This window comes from Thamnophis sirtalis, unplaced genomic scaffold (genome assembly GCF_051295495.1).
Source record: "Thamnophis sirtalis isolate CommonGarterSnake01/CBP01778 unplaced genomic scaffold, rThaSir2_p1.2 scaffold_4, whole genome shotgun sequence".
Lineage (NCBI taxonomy): Eukaryota > Metazoa > Chordata > Lepidosauria > Squamata > Natricidae > Thamnophis > Thamnophis sirtalis.
The window spans coordinates 100,913,638-100,937,119 of record NW_028261384.1 but is presented as its reverse complement, the minus strand read 5'-3'; the positions used below and the strand labels follow the sequence as shown (position 1 = coordinate 100,937,119).

The 23,482-nt window shown below is 34.3% G+C and overlaps 1 protein-coding gene across 1 annotated transcript in view; it reads left to right on the top strand.

Annotated features, from left to right (window-relative positions):
* Window positions 1-23,482, top strand: part of SKAP1 (src kinase associated phosphoprotein 1) — a 452,203-nt gene that overhangs the window by 135,529 nt on the left and 293,192 nt on the right. The gene's annotated exons all lie outside the window — the stretch shown is intronic.

Below are 23,482 nucleotides of genomic sequence, written 5' to 3'. Positions count from 1 at the left end.
TTAATAATTAATCTATACCTATATACATAAAACCTACCATATACAAAACCTCCATCATTCCCGTCAAATGTGTTACTGCTAATAGTATGTGGACAGACAGTAGTTCTTAATGCCAAAAGGGAGGCAATATGCATCATTATAATGAAGATTTAGAGACTGAACTCTAGTCCAAAAGAGAAATGCTTTATAAGTATAATGCAGCAGTTAGATAAATGGTTCTTGATCTTTAACTTGCTGCCATTCACCTAGTATGCAATACCATAAAAGCAGGGACATAAAAACAGTATGTTGGTCAAGGTAACTTAGTATGCTATAAATTACATATGAATACAATACTTAGATGTTAGTTATATACTCAGAATTTCATTTAGTCATGAAATTTGCCAGTTAATCTTTGGGGAGTCATTGTTTTTCAGATATTTTACTCTAGAACATTCTTGTATCAGATTTTCTGAATGAAGAGAAGTATAAAGTTATTTGGTGGTAATGTATAATGTATTGGTATGATAATAATGATAATAAAAACGTGTATATTGTACTATAAGTATTCCTGACATTTATGAAAATGGCCAACTATTTATATGGAGATATATAAATCTGTTTAGAATCAGTAGGATATTGGATGGGCATGGGAAGGAGAGTCCAGCCGCCTGGATGTACAAATAACAGGTGCTGCTAAATACACAAGAACACTGGTAGCAGGACTCTAGTGGCAGGCATGGAGTCATGTCACTAGAGTCTATGTGTCAATCAGTTCTTTGGCGATTCTTTCCGGTGCTGTAGCAAGTGAGGCAAAATGTGTGCTTTCACTCCTGCACTTTTCTCTATTTTTCAGAAATGGCCGGCCAGTTCCTAGGGCTGAGGGAAGTGCTCAATGTTACCCATCTAACTTTGTGCCTTAGGTGGTCTCAGTTTCCTGTTTCTGGCTCGATGCTTTAACTACTATTCCATACTGGGTGGTGGTGATGTTAAAAGCCATCCTCTGGGTTTCAATACAGTGTACTAGGTACCTCAATGTATAGAATAGGTCAGTGGTTCTCAACCTGCGATCCACAGACCCCTCGGGACTATGATGTTGTCACATGTGGTCCACAAAGGCTTGAAGAAATGTTATGACTTAAATGTTGAGTTAAGTCTTGGTGGTCTGTGGTCATGATACATGGCCACAAAAGAGTTTTAAAGAAAAGATTGAGAACCACTGGAGTAGGTGGTCCTTATCTTGACAATACATGTTCAACCTGTTCTGAAAAGGATAGCATTCTCTCTAACAAATTGTAATAAATTGTTTGTAGATTTGGGCTGCTTATGGATCAGCCTTCTCCCAGATGATTGTATTTTACTGAGTGCCTTTTACTAGTATAGACTAGGAGCTCAATAAATTAATAGAGCTGCTCAGTTCTTGGTGGATACCACCTGAATGCAGCAAAGTATGCTTCCAGAACTCTTTCATCCTCCATAACATCTAGGAGGATGCTTTGGCTTCGTCACTGGCAAGCTGATGCCAAATCCAAATGGAAGCTAGCTTCTGCCCACTACACAGGTGGCCCACTATTTGAGGATGCCCAAGAACCAATCCTTATCAAAAATAAGGACAAAAAGAAGACTCTTCCATCTTCAGTTAGGTGGGCTGACTGGTGCCCCTCGCCATACTACCGCAAGTCTTCCTTTTGGCTCATTGAATCAGCTTTTCTCCAGCCACAGAGATTATTTTATCATAGATTAGAATGCCAGCCAGAGCTGGGTTTCACAACCAGCCCAGAAACAACTCCAGGGCAAATGGCCCTTTCGTGGATCAGGAAGTTGCACCTTTCACAGACCAAGATGACTCCCAAATCAATCCTCCCATAGGCAGCTGATTAGCTCTATTTGCGGCTCAATGGGAGACAATAACAATAGACAATTGGATACTCAACACAGTGAGGTTAGGCCTCAGTCAGGAATTCCTTTCCATACCCCCGAATTTCTTTATTTGTTGCCCTGTATCAAAGAACAACAAAAAGCAGGGTCTCATAGAGACTGCCATCCAACACCTATTGGATATTCAGGCCATTGAGGCGGTCCCAGAGAGCCAAAGAGGACAGGGATTTTACTCCATTCTCTTTGTTGTTCCAAAGAATTCGGGTGTGTGGGTGGAGAGCTATTTTAGATCTAAAAAGACTGGTACATCTGGTCTACAGGAGATTCAAAATGAATTCCATCCAATCCATCCTGGAGGGAATTTGGGAGGACGACTTCCAAAAAAGTCATCTTGTTCACACCATACAACTCTTGCATCTGGGAACAGTGATCAACACCAGATTGGGTGTGGTGTTTCTGTTCATGGACCACAAGGACAGCTTGGTATCCTTGTTCAACAGAGGAATGCACAGTCCCCATAGCTCTCCTGTCTCAGCCATTGGGGAAAAGGTGACATGCATCTCTATAGTTCCCTGGGCAAGACTGCACGCCAGGCCCCTTCACTGGTTTCTGCTCCATTCCAGTGGGCCTGCAGCAGCAACTCCCAGACTAGGGTTCTGGTTGACCCAGTGGTATTGCAGTCCCTCCGATGGTGGACATCCCCAGCTCTAAACAAGGGATGTGCCTTCAAAGAACCCAGCAGCGTCACGATAACATCAGACACCAGTCTATTCAGCTGGGGCGTCCATCTCTAATCTCACATGGGTCATTGGGCTCAGGAAGACCTGAATAACAACATTGGCTGGAGCTTCAGGCAGCACATTTGGCCCTTCGATGATTCAGGGACTATCTCAGCAGGTCCACAATAGGCCACTCCAAATGGAGGCTACATCCAGACCTCTTCAGGAGTTGTCCAAGATGTTCTCTTAAGTTTGCCAAAGCCTGAGTTTAGTGCTAGGTCCAGATTCCTGTCCAGTTTATCGAAATCTAGTATCTTTCAGATGGTACTGGACCACACCTCCTGTAATTTCTAACCAGCATAGCTAATAGGATGCTCCCAAATTGTGAAAGATTATTCCAGAGTACAGCTAGCATCCTGGCTCAAATAAGCCTGACAAGGAATGCTTTGTTTTACTACCATCATACATTGTTATAATTTGACTTTTTAAAAATCTCTTTTACACTGATAGTATAAAATGTGAATTTTCCATATTGGTGGTAGCTGGACATTTCCCCCCCTCATTAAATTGATATGAGAGTACTTCGTTAGTAGTCTTCTTGAAAAAACACAGCTTTATAAAATATATTTTAAGTCTTATGTAATACTTTGTACACTGCATTCAAAGATTTTTTGCTAACCATCATTTCAATTACCACTATCTTTACATGTTTATTTCTCGTGTTTTTGTAATGCAAGATAATAGATAAAACACTCTTCTATAAATGCCTTTCTTCTTTTCTGTATCCTTGCTCAACAAATCGAACCTTCCCAAAATGCTTAAGTTTTGAACACGAGATGGCTTGAAAAAGAATTCCTCAGGGAGCTTTGTTAACTCAAAGGACATATCCAACAATGATAGGCACAAAACAGTGAATCTGAACAAAGGATTGCTTAATAAGATGGAGAACTTGCTTTGTAATAATTAGAATAAAATTGTGGTATCAGGAATGCTGGGTCAATTTCACTTTGCACCAATCTGCCTTTCACCTTGTATAAAGAGGCCTACACCAGGTAATTAGGTCAAATCAATGATTATATATCTTAAGGCCAAGTGGAAGGGGCAGTAATTGTGATGAAATTTGTCTGAAAGACAGGGAAACACAGAGTTACTTGGGAAGCAACTTGCTTAAAAAAAGGTAACAAGTTCAAAGGGGAAATTAAGTTCAAGGTTCAGTTCCTGTTCACTTCTCATACTTGAAAAAGAATACTGCAGTTAATATTTATATTTCTATTCTATTTCATGTTGTTTTATTTGGTGCTGAAGAGAGAAAGCAAGAGATTATATCAGAGTGACAGAAGACAATTAAAACAGAGACAAAGGCCTCTAATGAGATTCCCCACCCCCATCTTTAGAAGGGGAGAAGGGGCAAATAAAATGCAGTGAATCTCCCTAGGTTTCTCACATCCAGTTGTTAATGTACAAATATACCACATCTCTTGATATAATATGTCACTAATGTAGCTGGTTAGACCCAGGAACACTTTGCTCATGGTGCTGCAGAAAAATACAACTGCTTTAACAAATAGATTGGCTGAGATTATGAAACATCTTTTCTTTTTTTCTTTTTGTTTAATTTTGATAAAAAGGTGTGGCTAAACTATACAAATATCTTAAAAAATATTTTCATTGGATCCCACCCACAGCATCGCTAGTTCTTCAGAGTTTCTTAGGCATCAATTTGTCAATACTATTGACATTTCCCCCCCTCTACAAGCCATCTGTGGGCTATTTTTTACATGCTCTTGCCAGGTTTGCATGTTTGGTATTTCTTAAGATGCTACCATATTGATAGCAGCAAAAGAAAACTGTGTTGTATACATGTATGAGATTATATTTCTGTTAAATAGCATATGCCAAGTTTCTGCAAGAAGAAGCAATATTGCTTAATGATGGAGGCTTCACTCTTATTCAATGAGTATTATCTCCAGGTGGGCTGGTGAAGATTATTCTCTCAAAACTGGAAAACCACTGCAAGTCAGTATATCTTAGGTTAGGTTAACATATTAATGAACTGATATAATATTAGGCAATTTATTACTTCCTAAATTCTATGAAGCAAGCTAGAAATGAAGCAAAATGAAACAAATCAATAATTAGGACCAAGAATACTACCATGGAATGAAACTCTATGATGGAAGTGTTGAGGGGAGAGGAATGAATGAGTTAATTGCCTTTCATTTGCCATAAAGAAAGAAGGTAATTGGTTGAAATTATAATCATGTAATATACTTGATCTTAGATGTGGAATAGTAAAAGAAGCAAATATAGTATAGTTTATGACATGGAGTTATTTATTTGTACTTCTTAGTATTCTGTTAATTTCAGATCTATGGTTATGGCATTTGAGATTTTTAAAACTAAACTTAGATTTGAGTTTAGCATGTAAATTTCCCCATAACTGAGAGAAAGGCTTAACTGGTGAAAATATTTAATTTGTTCCCACAGAATTCCTGAAGTATGGGAGAAACCATTGTAGGCCCACCATGAATCTAGACCTGACTATTGAAATTTATAGGTAAAATCTCCACAAAATAATTTTCCATTTGATGCCTTTAAAAAAATGGGAGTTGCAGCTTACAGACAAGCTTATTACTCAGATAATTGGATTCAGGGTTGAAAAGATGGACATAAGAAAAATTATCTGGAGATTCCAGAAAATGATCATTCATAACATGTAGTATCATTTTGGGATATAGAGCTGCTAAAACATCTTTCAGATGTTTCAGATCTTTCAGCCTCTGTTCATCAGCCATTATTTCTTGAAGTGATTCTTATTTATGGTACTTTTAAAAAGGTTTTAAAAATGCTATTATAAATATAAACCTTGTTATAGTTTTCTTAATCAAAACCTGACTGAAAAAAATGGTTTGATAAATGATTGCCCCAATTTTCTTCTATATAGACTATTAAAAACTTTTGAGAACTACCAGATAAACTTAATATGACACAAACATGACACAAATGATTCCTCCATGGTATTTTATAATGCATGAAAACTTATAGGATTTCTAAATATCATTTTAATATTCTTCCTGAAAATATGTTGGTAAGGGTGCCAAACCTTCACAAGCTTTCAAGTAATAATATTAACAACTTGTGAGATGTTGCAAGTTCTTGAAATTCTTGACACTAAATCAAGATTTACAATTTCCTTAAGGTTCATCAGTGTCCCAAGATCAGAAATTTGAAAAGATTAGAAGCTATAGTCTCAAAGAATCAGTTAGCTTGTACTTACCACATGAATTCCATTTGTATTTTATTGGTCTTTTATCATTTCCTAATGTTGTACCTAGTCTAATAGGCAGAATGCTGCGGTGAAGAAATAGAATTTTCTACAATATTTCCCTTTTGTTTTTAAAAATTTCCATTCTAACAAATGGAACAATTACATTTTTCTCAGCTTCCTCTAGGACTTTTTGTTAAAAATGGTTCAAGGGATAATATCTCAGCTTTTATCCAGACCAATGCTCTTCCTATTGATACTAGGGAAATGCTGAAATAGATGTCCTGTAGAAATTTCCAGGGAAAAATGTGGTTTTCTATTCCAATTTTATGCATATTTTATAAGATATGGCATAGAATGGCATATCTTATATGCCATTCTGAATGGCATAGAAGAATTTTGCATCACTAAATAGCTTCCCTAAATAGTAACCCTAAATAGTTATTTTAAAATGAAATTCAAATAATGCTCAAGCCTTGCTTTTGCCTTTGACCTTCTTTTATAATGGGCAGCATTTAGTATTCACATTTTGATGCTATTGATCTAGCTGTATAAAAAATCAACATAGCACTTTGTGGTGTCATAAAGCCATTATTAAAGGATTAGCTTTTATGGAGTGCAGTTTACTTCAGCAAATTTTTGAAATGTTATATATAGATTGTGTGTGTGTGTGCGCGCGCGTGTCTGCATGTGTGTGCATGCTAGTACTAGTGGAATTTAAAGAGAAAGCCTAAAGGGAAAGAAAACACATAGAAAATGTACAATGAAATTGTAGTATTGTGTTCATACTACAGAGTATTAGTTATCTGCTTTTATCTATATATTTTCCATCGTTTTTGCTCTTAGATTTTTCTGCCCATGTATTAAAGTTTATAGAAATATTTTGGCTTTTGAAACTATAAACCTGATAACAAGTTCTTTTTGCAAAGCATTTTAACCATCATTTTACCCACCAACTTTTTTACTGTATATAATAAAAGTTGATTTTTGTCTAGTCTCCCCACTCCTGAATCCCAATAGGATAAAAATACATTAAAACTTATAGCTTTTGATTTGATAGCCTTAACAGATTATTTATACTGAATACAATTGGAAGCTAACTGGACAGAAGGAGGAAAATTGTTACAGTAAGTAAAATCTCATGCTTTACACAACATGAGTAAATGGCAAAATTCACTAAAAGTTCATGGCCTAGCCTCAGTACAATATTAATGACCACTGAGGGCAAATGAAGTTCAAAGTCCATCTTTTATTTTACAATTTCTTTCTTTCTCAATAATTCCTCCCTCAATTTCCAATATAAATTTCCCCCAACTTTCGCCTTCTCAAATCTTTCTCTTGTCATTTAAAATGACATCTATGTTGTTTTCTCAAATTATTTTTTAAGGGAAAATATTATTCACAACATCCACAAATAACGTAAGTTTTATCTTTGGTGTAATAGATGAGAGGAATAGCAGTGGAGAAATGGAGAAAAGAAGGGGGCGATGGATCAGACAAGGTTCATGCTTTGTTTGTGTGCCATAAAAAGTCCTCAGTTATCAGGTATTTAAACCCAAATCAGCAGTTCCATATCCGTAACCCAAGCCGAATGTTTTTCCACCTAATAACTGCGCTGCTGTCGTTTTGCACCAACTTGGGTGACACTCGATTTGTACTCTCTGACAGGAACAGATGGGCCTTCATTGTGAAACCCCGCCTGTATGCAAATGTGAACCTAGATTCACCCGATCCCGAGGCCTGACCTGACCGTGTCTATGCATTTTACACAACACGCTTCAGCCTTGCCAAACAGGGGGTGGGGTGGGGCAGTGTAGATAAAAAATGGCTGTCAGATAGTACCAGCGTCAGGTCAAGTTTATCATCTGTCTTTTCACAAGACCAAGATGGCAATACAGTTATTTAATTTTATTATCTGATGTTTTCTGTAATAAACTCCAGTTTTACCTGTTTTTGAACCTAATCTCTTCCCATGTTTGTTGGTTTTCTTACAAAATTGAGCATACTTGTAATAGTGATTCCTTTATTTTCAACAACAGTAGGAATGTTAAGGCGATGAGGTACTTAAAAAAAGCCTTTCTCCCAAATGCTGCATTTTTAACCCTACTTCTTTTCCTCATTATTTGTGTATATTAATTTCTTCCCTCTGGAAGCAGCGAGAAATCTTGTCTGTTTCAAATTGGTAGCAGCATGGAAATGGTAGATTATACACAGGCACAGCCACATACTCACACCAATATATATATCCATATACTCTAATCCCACCACTTCTTTTTTCTTTTAAATTAAAATAGAGAAAAATGATAATTGATGTCAAAATAAACAAGAAGCATTTTAGACATCAATTAACAGTTTTGCCTGTACACAGACGTTATAGACTTGCACCATAAATCTCACTATTTAAATGCACAACCCTTCATTAGAGTGAAAATATGAACAGCTGTAATGTAATCGCACATTTATGCCAGTGACAGAGAGAAATCTGGCTGGGGTTATCATTTTTCATGCTGATGAAGAGCTGGAAGCGGATTCAAGACATGGTGATTCTAGAGCTCTGGCAGACATCCCTCACTTGTTTACTTTAACTCTAATATACACGTGTGTGCACACACGTTCTCCTAGAATGTGGCAAATTGACAGTCTTTGCTTCCAGCGTTTTCTATTTTATGTTGTTTTTCAGTTTGCCATAAAACAAAGTAAGTTTCCCCCTTTATTCTATATCTCTAGGCCAGAAAGTCTTAGGGGACAAGGCCCCTAAACTGTATTTAGGATGAATTGTCGTAATCCTTTCTTTCTTCTTTCTGTTTCTTTGCTGTTCAGCAATATTTTTGTAGCTGGTCTGTAACAGAAGAGTAGAACTATTTATTTGAAAGAGTAAAAGCAATGTTCTTCAACGATCTTGCATCTTGCCTTTAGGCATGCCAATACTACATTGTGAATGGAAAGGTGTCACACCTAATTTCATTTATAGCACAAAATTTGAGGGGCACTTTAAAAAGTACTTTTTTTAAAAAAATGAAAGACTGCTATAGAATTTTAATACTTTTTATGAAAATTGTTTCATATAATTAAGCCATACTAAATAATTCTTCATTCAAATATAATAGCATGAGAAATGATTTCAACAGTAGGAAACTATTACTGTATATATTATCAAATATAGGAGAAACCAATACTTACTTTTTCTTTCTTTGTAGTTATCAAAACCATGTTTCATTAGAAATATCTGGGAAAGGACATATTAATTTCAGAACAAACTTATGTTCACTATATTTCTCTATATGCTATGTATGTGCAAGCAAGCACATGTCTACTATTGTTAACAATACTGTACTATTGTATTGCTACAGATGTTTAGTTATCAATTACAAACTGAGGAATCAGACAGAAAGCTGTGTTTGTGTGTGCACATGTACATATTTGTATAAAGACTAGACCTCACTATTCCCCTTAAGAGAACTTTGTTTTAAACTGTGATTTGGGCTGCTTTAGGGTCTCAGAGGTTAATGAAGGTTCCATAATAAGGCAATTATTGAAGGTAAACAAGGAACCTGAAAAACAGCTTGTTTACCACTAGTGACTTTTCCTGAATGTTTCAGCTGTAAGGAAGGATATTGGGAATACTGTAAGTCTTATGGCATATACTCAGTTCACATAAAACAGTGGTTAAGCATTTGGCAATACCCTTTATAATATTCAAAAAGTTTGTAATATGATTTCCTTAGCAAACAAGTTACAAAAGGAAGGAATGTCTCAAGGAAAAACCTTTGAATTTTCTAGAATTGTTTGATCACTTTTCATTGATTGCTAGTAATTACAACAGTTTGTAGAGTTCTTAAGAGTTTCCACAATAGATCTTTATGGGGATAGTTACTTCCTATATGATACTACAAAAGTATTTTGATATAGAATTCTCTTAGAACATCTAACATGGGAATTTTAAGAGAAAGGAGACTAGGAGCTCTGGTGTAGCAAATATAGTTTTTATAAAGAAAAAAGTTTATGCAGGTGGAAGTTTAGAAAAGGACAGCTTGAAAAGCTTGTGTTGAGCCATGAAAAGATGCATATGACATTAGATAATTTGCCTCATAGGAATCCTATATCCATCCCAAATTGGCCCTACAATATATTGATCTGCTCATAAAACTGCTTTGGCGGAACAAAGATGAGACAGTAAGAAGGTTCCTGGTAGAACGGATCAAAGATCATTCTAGTCCAGAATCCTATTTCCCAGAGTGACCAACCAGATGCTTCTGTGAAGCCTACAGGCAGTACATGAAAGTAATAGCCCTTGTCTGTTGTTCTGTTCAGCAGCTGTTACTTAGAGCCATATTGCTTCTGAAAACCATAATGTGATCTGTTTTCTTTTAAAATCCATCTAACCTATATCCTATGGCATCATATCTTATGATACAACTTCCATAAATTAGTTATGATTGGTATAAGTATTTTATATCTTATCTCACCTCATTCTTGTGCCATTCAGTTTAATTGGATAATTCTTAGCTTCAGTTTTATGATAGAGGGGTAAAACTCTAAAAGCCAAATTAAGCTATTACAGAATGAGGTAATGTTTCATAAGCAGACATTTCATTTATGACAAATTAACTTTTTTGCCTTTGGTGAAAAGTTTTCTGCTTTTGATAAAGGTAAGATATTACTTTCATTTTATAAGCACATATCACTTGAAGACTGATTTTAAAAGAGAACTAAATATGACAAAGCATCAGCTCTTTGATTTTTGAATATCAGCAAACTGTCAAGGGAAATGCATATTTCTATGAATATTTTCAGAAACATTTCATGTCTATAAAAAGTCTTATAGGAAAAGAATATTTGGCTTTATCTTAGGGATTTTCCCCACGGTTGAGCTGAAAACTGTACCGGAATGACATTTACTGTTCTTCTTGCCAATCTCTACTTTGTTGCTCTAGCCTCTGGTTTGAGTCACTGAAGTCAGTTGATTTTCTCCCAAGAAAATTGGTGATTTTGCCTATATTGAGCTGTCCCTGGGTCATTACAAAACAAGGGATTCTGCTTTAACTGTTGCTACGCATGATTGAAGTACGCTGTCTTACTCATGGTATGGCAACAAGATGGAGGCAACCTCCCAGTTCAAGATGGAAAAATGGTTTATAGAACATGTTTGTACTGTGATTTGCACAAGAAGGGAAAGGGTAATGATTTATCTTAAGCTTGTTATACAGTATTAGCCTTATCAATAAATATACAAAAGTTTCTTGTGTATTAAAACTTCAGTGGCTTGTATAAATTAATTAAAAAAATGAAGAACTGTTCATCAGTGATGGGTATTAATGAGGAGGATAAAGCTACTTTTCCTTAAAAACTTGATTTCTCCACTGGGCACAAAGGAAAGAGAGTATACTAAACTACATCTCTCCTCTGCCAGCCTATTCCTGACTGGGACTACTATTATTCATTGGTTTCAAGTAAGATAATACAGAGACATAATAATTGACTATTTATTTCTTTTTGAACTTGTATTTCACAGAACAAATAGAACAAATGCTTTTTCATACCTATAATCTCTTAATGCAGTCAAATACAAGAAGTTGGAACATTGGAAGTCTTTGGAAGAAAAATAAGAGAAGCATCTGTTATTCAATATTCTGTATATTGGAATATAGTATATGATGTGAAAATAAAAACTATTTTGAATCTCTTTCTGTAATTCACATTAAAGTTTTCCTTAACTGAACATTTTCTATCTCAGTATCGCAATTATTAAAATTCTTAAAATTATTTTTTCAAATGTAGTTCTTTGTTAACTATAAAGAACATCTTTGCTCATTAAAATTAAGACCAGTTTTCTGATTTTATAAAGTTAGTTCTGGATTTTGGAAGATCGTATATCAATATGGGTGTCTCAATTACAATTTCCATTGTTAACATTCCTGAGCTATGTGTCAAACGCTGATCAAAATAATATTAAGTTTTATTCTCTAAATGGTTTGAGTTTGCTGTGCTATTATATAGCTCAACTTGCCACAGCTTTTTGTTTGTAAAGTTAAACTTGGATAATATCCAGAACATGCAAATCGCTAATCATCATTCATTAATCTATGAAGTAAAGCAGGATTTACATTTTAGTGCCATATTTTTGACATTCATTTTTATTTGTCTGAAACAGTTAGAACAGGTAATCTAGATAATTAATAATCCTATTATAGAGCTTGTCTATCCTATATTCCACATTTTTATGCTCCTGTACAAATCAAAATCAAAATCTTTAGTTTGGTATCCCTAAACTTCTGACTCAGAGGAAGACATCTGAAATATTCTGAGGGTTTTAGTTCTTATGGCAGAAGGCCCTTTGTTCCATAAAATAGCTGCTATGATGGCATTGCCAATCACATATGACAGATAGTCACCCAAAACACCATGATGGGAACCTGGGTTTTAGATAAATAATATAAATAAAAACTGAAAGTCTTAATACTGTATTCTCTGTCATGATCTTGCTTCTTTACTTACTAGTGCTGTATTGCCGAATAGCTAAAATAATACAGAAAATACCCATATGGAACAGAAAAAGCTGTCTACTGTCAACCATAACTTATTTGTCTGGTTGTTAATATTTTCCTGTATAACTTTCTAGGCATCAGGCTTTTTGTTCTACCTTTACAGGTAGTGAGTAGCTTGGCAGGTCTGCTTATTCTTTTTGTAGATCTTACATTATAGACATCTTTTTATACTGAATCAGTTCCTTGTGTCTCAAGTATTGTATAGGTGTAGGATATGTTCAAGACATTTTTCTGCCTCAAACTAAAGAGAAAATTATCTTACTTCCAAGTCTCAATATTAAGAAATAATATGTCAAAGCCAACTGGCAACTTAGAAAAATATTATTTCTTTCTCAGGCAATACTTTCCCATACAATAATAAATTATTTAGCTAATATGTTGTCCTTTCATGACCTTTCAAATCAGCTGAGATGGACTGGCCTGTAGGTTGCTAAATTTGTATCTGGATTTTACCACATCAAATTGTGGAAAGAGCTTGTTTAACTTTATTCCTTAACCATGCAAAAAATAAGGTGCATTTTCCTTTATAATATGCAAAAAATATTTTTGTACGGAAGAATATTAAGGCATTCCTGTTCCTGTATGCAGTTTCAGAGATAGTTCAGACACAGTTTTGACAACTTTATTACTGAAAATTAGCCAGTGGTAGAAATTGGGTAGTCTGCCTTATATAAGTGTGGCCAATCTGAATAATAGCTTTTTAGTTCTGTTTCTCTTTTTTTTGGCATATAATCTATTTTCTTTCATTTTTACAGCAGCAAATAAAATATTTTATGCTACTATATAGAAAGATGGATTTATGAGGAAAGTTAGTGTCAAGAACATCATGGCTGATCTGTGTTCTTTTGCATTCCGGCTTATTGCACCAGTGATTATGCTGTGGTGTATTTAAGTCACAAGAAAATATCATGGCATTTATGAATCATAGTTGGATCCTTCCACTGTTATTCTAACAGAAACTTTAGCGACAGTATGTTTCTAGTCTGAAACCAGGTGAAGGAAGGGGTACAGGGAGCCATCTTGTGGTTGGTTTTGCATCTAACATCTTGGTTTTATGAAGATTTTATGTTTTGGGGAATAGGGGAAGAGAGAAAACACCAGTTCATGGTGATGATGGTTATCTGAAATCAGAAACAAGAGGAGGGTAGATCCAAATCAAATTCAGAATCCAATCAAATAACTATAAATTTGGAGAAAATGGCATGGAGTATAAATAGGAATTGGAACAACAACAGTTAGACAGTATCATGTGTGAATATTCATTATGACTGACTTAGAATGGCAGAACCTCAGGAAATTAAAAAAAGATCAAGAGGAGATAAAAGCGATAAAAGTAAAATGAATTAGAATGATGCAATAATATTTTTAATATTTTTAATTGGGTGTAGTAGCATTTGTTCCTTGAAATAAGTTAAGAGAAAATTCCCAGATATACAATGATGTTTGTTTTGTTTTAAATAACAACCATACAAGTTATCAAGTATTTAGATGTTCTGTCCCTCAAGTTCTGAAGCCAAATAGGAACGTTCTAGTTTCCTTTCCATCCCTGAACATCTGGTTGCGTAGACTTGGGTGTCAATCCACATGAGAGCTGAATAGAATTTATCTAAATTTTATACGCATGGGTTGATGTAAATTGAAATATATTGTACAGCATACCCCTCACTGCCGACATATTGGTTTTTCCACTGCTGCTTGAACTTTTAACCTTAGGGTTTCCAGCCGGTCACATGCTGACCTGTCTGAACTCTGCTGGTACAAGCCAAGTCTAGAAGGCACACTGAGCAGCCATGGCAACCAATGCAGCATCCCCCCAATTTTACCTCTTCTTTCCCCCCACCCTTTTCTCTCCCCTTATTTAAACAATTAAAAAGGTCTACAGTCATCATTTAGAACACTTGGGAATATTTTTTTAAAAAAAAGCAAAAATGGTCACTTTTGGTACAGCTCCCCTATTCAGCAATAAGAAACTTTTTTTGTATAGCTATTTCCAAATCACACTTTCTTCATGCACAGGTTGTTGCACAACTGTAGGATAAGGATGAAATTTAGATTTCAAGTAGGTATTACTTTAAGCCAACATTTACAGAGGCTAAATTATGGAACATACTATGAATAGGGATGAGATTCATTCAATTTATAATTTCATGAAAAATTATGTAATTCATACTTTTTGAATAAATATGAATGAAAGTGCAGGTGTACAATATTTTAACCTTTTCACAATCTTTCCGTTGAAAACTACTTAAAAAACTGACCAATAAATCCAGTAATAATGAAAATAATGTATAACATGTTTTACAAGTATTAGATATATTTCTTCCCAAAATTTGAAGAAATAACCAAACTGAAGTGAAAATAACCTAAAATAAAACAAGCATTAGAAAATCTAGAAATGCGAGAAACTAAAATTGATAGATCATTCACATCCAGTTTAAAGGTTAAATTTAAGTTTGAAATATGGAAATAATAAAAAATGAGCATATGCAAACCCCACAAGCTTACTCCATTCTCCCCATCAAATTTGACCACAAACTCTTTGCTAGGTAGAATTTCCTTGTAATATTATGCCTTTTAGAAAACATGAGCAAGTTGGATACAGGTGTCTTAGCATGTGACTTGGGAACCGTGCATTCTTGGTCGAACATTCACTTTAGTCTAATCATTAGTGACTATAAAACAAACTGTAATCCAAACAGCAGGTCCATAAGACTGACTTGTAAAAATTACTGGGTTAATAAATGAAACATTTTGAGCATTTGGAATCAGAGTTTATATCACACACATAACTATAACCAGCTTTAACTAAACTCTGTTAATATGTTCATTTAACATGTTATATCCAAACAAATAAATTGCATTAAGACTTAATGCAATTACTTGGTTCATATAACTGCTGTAACAATGACTTCCCACTACCCAAAGGCATTCTAGCCTAGTACAATGAGTATATGAATACAATCAGTATGCAGTGTACAAGGTCAAATAGTTATGAGCAAGGTGACATATTTCCTAGGATTGATTCTTCTTAAGGGATTACTATAGTTCCAGTTCCACTTGGGAGAATTTTATGTGGGAAATGGAGGGAAGATGTTTCTCCATCCCAAACTGCTTTCTCAAGCACGCTTGCCCATGCTTGATTTTAGATCCCCATGGTTGGAGAAGTCACTGTGGGGTATGATTTAGAGTGAAGAAATGGCAAGCAAAGAAGTTTTAAGCTTCTACTTTCTACCTCATTGCATTTCATAAGGCTCTTTTTCCTAAGCAAATATTTACTTTTTCAATTTTTAAATGAGACCAGGTTTCAGTTAAGTTTTATTCACTTGTAAGATGAATATAGCATTTTAGCATGGGTGTACATAAACTTTTACTTGACTTCATAAAAGTATAAATTATACTAGACTATAACTAGTAATGCTATTAAAAGTTACAGAGGTCACTTAACATATCCATGCTATTTTCAACTATATCCATAAAATACAAGAATTCTTTTTTTTTCCTTTAAAAAATACTGGAGTTGTCTTTCAGAAAGCCAAGATCTCTGCACATACCAAATAATATTTACAAACAATATGGCTCCTTCTGTCGTACTTCACAACATAAAATATGGGATAAAAACTCAATGCTGTCTTTATATAAACCCTGTGAAATAGACTAGATTAAATTACAGCAACTTTCCCAAAGTCATCTAGTATACTTCATGTTAAGCACCATTGTACTTCAACTTCATACAATCCTCCCCAATATTATGTATTATTACAAAAACACACATTTGCCAATATTTAAGATTCCTTTCCATAGAAAAAAGGAGCAACAAGTGACAAACTGAATTTTATGATGGGTTATGATGTAAACTTCAACCTATTGATAATACAAGTGTACATTTTGTCATTATGCTTAGGATTGAATGTCTGTCTATATCTTAGATATCTAGATGTCTATCCTTGGATGCCTTGGTTAATTAGTGTAATCAAAGATAAATGGAGCCTTATCCATGTGTGGAATACTGTACATGGGAGTGTCTGCCTTTAATGTTTTCATCAGTTAACAGTTTGTAAATGTTTTTTCCTTTGGTAAACATTTCTGAGATATCCTTATATTGTGGTAGATCTATATAGGTTTAAGGCATAATTCCTCTTAATCAAACATATTTTCTTTAATCTTGTTAATTTTTAAAACAAAGGCTAAAATATGACTTCTGAGTATGCCTTTAAGAGGATCTTTTTTTTAATCTCTCCTTCTTTACAGAGGTCTGCAACATGATGGTTAATTGATGCTTTAATTTGCCCATACTTAGAAATAATATCCATACCATTTCAAGATGTAGTAGATGACAATCTGTTTGTAGTCTATAGAACTTCATGTGGCATTGGGGAAAAAGGACATGGGTCATGCATCATAGTCAAATGTATATTATATAGCTTTAAAATTATGATTTGGCCTCAGAATAAGTTATTTGAAACTATGTAATAAATTACATAACTTAATTTATATTTAAATAAATGGGAAAATGCCATTTTCACCTCTATATTAGGAATTTTTATTTTGTTTATAATCAAAGTCTTACATGAATTATATCTATACAATTATTATTTTAAAACAATCCTTATCTTGGTATTGCTTTGCACACCTATGATCTAGTTGCAACTGACCCAATAAATTAAATGTTTATAGATAGTGTAAAATGTGTTTGTTTGTGTGTGTGTGTGTGTGTGTGTGTGTGTGTAATCTGTCCCTGTCCCTGTATCTATATGTCTATATAGCTATAACTAAAACTATATAATTTATATTTATATCTTATATCTTTAAAGACAATGTTCATATATGTTTTTTAAAGATATCTCATTAGATAGAAGCATGAAAGATGCATAATATATGAAGTGATTCTACAAACTGTTAGGATAGGGATTGAGACCTATGAGAAAGCACAAGAGAGGGCTGTCTATATTTGGAGGAGTCCTAGGCTCAGGTTCTTCTGTTTTCTTCTTGAGTGAAAATAAATGACATTTTGATACTTCCACAACTCTTAAGGTCCAGGTTCAAGTCTGTTTTCAAGGTTTAGATTGAAGGTATCTTGGGGGTCATCTATGTTCAGCCGGAGAGCAAGAGGTTCCCATGGTACAAAGCTGGCTTTGGGAAAATGGAATGTGTTCAAGGAAAATATCTGTTTTTGAAAGAATCTGGAAATGCATTCGGGAAAACAAATGGCTCTTTTTGCCCCTTTAGAAAAACGTATGGGTCTTTCAAGTTCAGCAGTTGAGGTCATTTGGGGGGCAGTCTTGGTAAGTTTACCATTCATCTACAAACTCTCAAAACAGGGGTGTGTGTGGGGGGGGGAGCAGCTTGAGAATGTGGGAAGAGATAATGAAGGAAAGTAATTTTGCCTAAGTTTATCATAGTGTGCTCACACTTTGCTTTGCATTTAGTTTATTGCTTGTTTCTCAAAACATTTAATGATAGACTCATGATAATTTGTCCAGTGGATTTACACTATAGTTTTTAAGCATCAAATCCACAATATCACATATAGTTTTGACCTACCACCATTTTATCCTAGCTTAATAAGTTGTTTAAATTAATTTATAGAGTAAACACAGCATGTTTATTTGATTAAGCTTAAATGAACATGTGCACACCTAGAAATAATATCATTTTTAAGATATAGTAAAAGACAATCTGTAGTCTGTAGAATTTCATGTGGCATTGAAAAAAATGCCAAGTATCAGGTATCACAATAAATGTATATTATATAATTTTAAAACCATGAATTGACTCCAGAATAAGTTACTTGAAACTGCAATGAATTATATGACTTAATTTCTATTTAAATCAATGGGGCTTACATAGAAGATGAAAAGGCATTTTCTTGCTGCTAAAATGACTGAATTATTGGGCAAATTTCAAAGAGGAAGAACAGATCAAGCTGACATGATAGAAAAATGTTTATTTACATACATACATAAAAACAAGCATGCATAAACCCTCACATAAGCCACTGAACTTTACCTTTTTTATGTGTTTTGTAAAAGATCCTTGTTTTTTAGCTTTTATGTGCCATGACCTAATATAAGTTCTTCCAGAAACTGATACATTAAAAAAAACATGTACTTTAAATAGCAAATTTAAATAGCAAAAAGACAGTCATAGTAATAGTGTATTATATGCAACTGAAATAAATTATCTATATTCTGATATAGTTGTACCTGGAAAAATAGCTGCTGAAGATTGCTACCAGTCTTGTGACCAAATTTGTCTTCCTTTCTTAATATGGATCATTACTATGAAGTACTAATTTAGGATGATTTTCTCAATTTATTGTTCTCCAGGTAGTGAGGTGTTGAGAATTCCCAGACAGGATAGATTTGGGCATCAGCTAAGAAAAAGCTGTTTTAGGATAATGGTAAACAATTTTCCTGAATAGGTGTCTGCATTTAGAATTGAGAAATATTTTGCAAATATTTTCAGAGATTTGCTGCTATAAGTCACAAATTTATTACCCATTTATTAAATGGCAAATTGATTTAATTGTTTCACATCACTTCTTTCAGTCTTTTCCGTCCCCTGGATGATTTTTACAGCCCACTTGTCTCTTGTTTCAAAGAGTATGATACTTTTCCAAACAAGGCTTCAATGGCAATTTACCATGATAGTCTGGAAACCCAATGAATTCAGAGGTTCACCTGGAAATTCATTTTATAGTAGAGGTTTTGATTGTAGTTTTCTATTTAAATCTTAACTTTCTTTTGACTAACTTTCAATTCAATTCTTAAGTTAAAAAATCCACCTATTTAAAAATCTGTTGGACAGAGAAGTTCAAAGAGTATGATTGGTTGACTGTAATCCCTTTACAACAAACTAATTTCCCTTATTTTGCTAGAGATATTATCCAACAGTATCATCTTATTTACCTTCATCTTCATTTTATTGATAACTATAAATTGTTTGTTCACAGTCACATCCAAATGTTTATTTAGCATTGCTAATTTTTATTGGCTGTGCAGGAATAGTAAGTATTGGTCTATTGGTGAAAGGGGAAATTCTTCATTGTTTTTACTGATTTTTAAGAACTACAATTCCAGCATGATTTTATAAGCTTTGATAGGCAACCAGTTGTACCCATACTTAGGACTAATTTGTAGTATTGCTAAGGCTGTTGAACTGGTCTAGCTTTTATTCCATATGATCCTATTTTGTTCTTTGTCCTAAGGTAACTAAGCAACTATAAAGTACAGCCATTTTACAGATCAGGAATGGATGTATTGGCAGTTCTGTGAACAAATGCTGTTTTTATTGAATTGCTCTTGTGTGATTCAAGATATGTTGGAAGTGTTTTTGTGTCTCAGACAGTATTCCATCAATTAAAATGGGAGCCAATTCATCAGAAGTTCTCCTGTACAAGATGTCTTTTATTTCATAAGAGTTCCCATAGAAGAATGCCTGGTTATATTCTTAGTATATAATGTGCTGTCAGCAGTGGGTTAAAAAAATAAAATAAAAACAGCCTTAGTGTTGTGCCTGCTCGTTGAACTATTTTAGGAGAAGGCTATAGCTTAGTGATAAGATATAGCTTTATTTGCATATTTAGGATTACAGATTTAGTTTAACTATAAAAGGTTTATGTTGAAAACTTCAGAGGGCAACTCCTAATCTGAGTAAAAAAGAGTAAGTTAGCTCAATGATTCTACATAAGTAAGATAATGTCCAATGTTCGAGATAGTTAATATAATTTTCTGTTTATTTTTGGAAAATTAAACTCTATTACTAGTGGAATATTTCTGAAATTGTAAGATTTTGTGCAGGGGATACAGTTGGGAGAAGACATGTCACAGTTCTTTTATTATTTATTTATTTTTATTTATTAAATTTATTTGTTCTTGCAACTCTGGGTGGATTACAATAAAATGATATTGTAAAAGATTGAAACACTTAGATAATAAATGCATTAAAGATTCTACAGTATAGATGATTTTATAGCATCTCAATTTTAGTCCAAGAGAAATGTTATAATTTTTTTAAATTAATTTTAGAAGCGGTATATCCTTTTCTTTTTTCAACCGGGAAATGCAACAAAATATCCTGAAGGTCTATTGATATTTGAAAAGTTGTCTTTTATTTTAAAGCACATAAATTAATCAGTTTTCCATCATATTCTTTGCTCTTTTCCAAAGCCATCTTGAATTGTGAAAAACAATGCAATTAATTTTCTCCCAGTGCAATCATGCATAGATTTAATAAGCATCCAAAGGTGGGATCCATCTGTAACGTATGTGCTGCATTCTAAATTACTTTGCTTCTGCTATTTTTCCCCTTTCCAAACCTTAATTAATTGAGAAAAAATTGTTTATTAAAGTGGGAACAGGCTGGGCTCTGTCTTTGAGTATCTGGTTCAAAAGTTCATGTAAATCCCTAAAGACTCATCTGTGTGTGTGTGTGTGTGTGTGTGTGTGTGTGTGTGTGTGTGTATGTGAGAGAGAGAGAGGGAGGGAGGGAGGGAGGGAGGGAGGGATTGATTTGTCTTTGGGCGTCTGCTTCCAGATTATTTCCTCTACCTTCCCCACAAATTCTACTTTGGATTTTCTTCTTGTAAAGTATCTGTTCCCAATCCTCCCCCCCCCCCCAATAAATACATTGCTTTACATTCTGTATCTTAAACTGTCATCGTGTTGTATAAAATAAAATATGTACATTGTGGGAATAGCACTAAACAAGCTTGGTATCAACTTGGTACCTCAACTTGGTACCAATACTGAGATAACACTGAACTGATCATGTTAACTCAGAAAAAAGTCTGTGTCTTCAGGTACATAGAATAGGAGAACATGTTTTATGAACCTAAATTTATGAAATTTGTAAGTATAGTGTCAGCTGCTACTTCCTGCTTTCCTTTTGCCACTCAGTGCCAGACTGAACTGTAGGAGGAACTGGATGGGAGGGGGAGAATTTAAGGAAAATGAAAGTTCACTGTATCTCCCTGAGATGCAGTTTCAAGGTTGACCAGCTGGGAATGGAATACAGCTGCATTCCAAACCACACTTGAAGTAACCATTCTGAAAACATCATCTTTGATTTTGATTGGACATTGGGGCCCAGTATGGGATGTACCTAAAGGAATGGAAGTTATATTTGGAGATTTTGATGCATAAATTTCAATTATGGCTTTTCTCTACTGTATTTCACTTAACCTTTAATAAACTATACCTTTCTCAACAAATGGAGTTAAAGATTGTTCTTACTTAAAGATTCAAGTTGAGGCAGATCTTACATATAGTATTGAAATCTGTTTTTCATAAGGTAGGGGAATAAAGATATTCCACAGAACATCTTAATAGATATTTTTGTTTGTTTCCTTAGATGCACATGCTTGAAATAAGAATAACAAACCCACACTTTATATCAGAAATTGTGAACATTTCATATGAAATAAATACATTTTAAAGATAATTTAAAGATTTCCAGTCTGTGTTGGAACAAGTATTAGTCCTTCGTGGTTAGATATTTGCAGGACTGCCCTCTCCAACCAGAATCAATCGTAGACTATTAGACTGTTCAAAATAGCTGCTGGTGATCTTAAACTTCATGGAAATAACGAGGTTTAAAATGAAACTAGATTGTTTTTCTATTGTGTGATGCTACGCTGGAAGAGACAATTCTTGGAGATTAGAATTATCATCCCACCCATACTGGTCTTTTGAAAATTGCCTCCAAAATGAACTATTCTGGCAAGTGTTTTCTTGGTTTAATGCATTGCCACCATATTTTCCTTTTGGTTCCATTGAATAAGGTATTTGACTCCTGGTGTCTGCCTGCCTGACTAGTCCCTGTAGTTTTCTTGGCTAAGTGTTTTTGGAAATAGTTTGCCATTCCTTCTTCCTAAAGCTGAGAAAGAGTGTCTGGCCCAAAGTCACCCAGCTAGCTCTATACCTAAGACAGAACTTGAACTCACACACTCCATTTTTAGCCTATTGTCTTAACTACTATAGCAAAATGGCTCTATTGAGCCATTTGTATTACTTTATTTACCTTTATGTTTATTGTCATTTACATTTCTGTTTGACCATAGATGTTTTAATTATACTTTTAAAGAGTTGGTTGCAGTTGTGGGTATAACCTCAACCAATTAATTAATCAAATTTCTCTTTTGGAGTCTGAATTTGTCATGCTTTATTCTCTTCCTAACCATAGAAAGTAAATAGATGGCATCATTTAGTGGCGTGTTTATGAAGAGAATGTAGGTCCCTGAATATTTATCCAGTAATACAGGTAATCATTTTAAAATGCCATGAAACTGTTTTGTTCTCACAAGGTTGGCTGGAGATGGACAAGGCTCATAAATATAAAATTATTCCCAAAGATATATGGTTCTGCTAGGCTTTGAATGTTGCATCCTAGAAGATAATATCAGACCAGGAGCCCAACAACAATATTTAGTAGATGATACTATTGCCTATGTATATCTTTTCAGAAGAGGATTAAGGAATTATTAACTCTATTTTATTTAGGGTAATAACTGTGTCTTGCTTTCTAGTGCAGAAAATACCATACCATTGAAGTGAATGTAGATCTTGTATGAATTTTCTAGGCCACACACTTTTCATTCCATGGATTCTAGCATTTTAATATAGCTACTTCTTGAAGAGGCAATTAGTAAAGAATAAGTAGTACTGGAACATTTTTGTAATATATTTCCTTGAATTGAATTGAATTTAATAAAATTTATATGCCGCCCAATCCCATAGGACTCCGGGCGGCTTACAAATACAAAGATAAAGTCAAAAACTAAAATATAGGGAAAAGAAAAGATAGATTTAAAAACAACACACCATACACTCAGTCCTAGATGGGGCTGGACCTTAATATCCATTATTCAAAACATGATTGAATAGTTGTCAAAAATATTGCTGTAATTGGGGAAAATGAGAAAATTGAGGAGAGAAAAAATACAATTTTTGGAGTAACATTTCTATCACAAACTTTTCCTCCCCCTTCACCATTTCTCTACCTTCCTGCTTTTTTCTAATCCAACCCAGGTTGTTTGCTTGTTTGCTGTACAGTGACTCTTTGACCTATTTAGTTGCTATCTCTGAATTAACAAATTG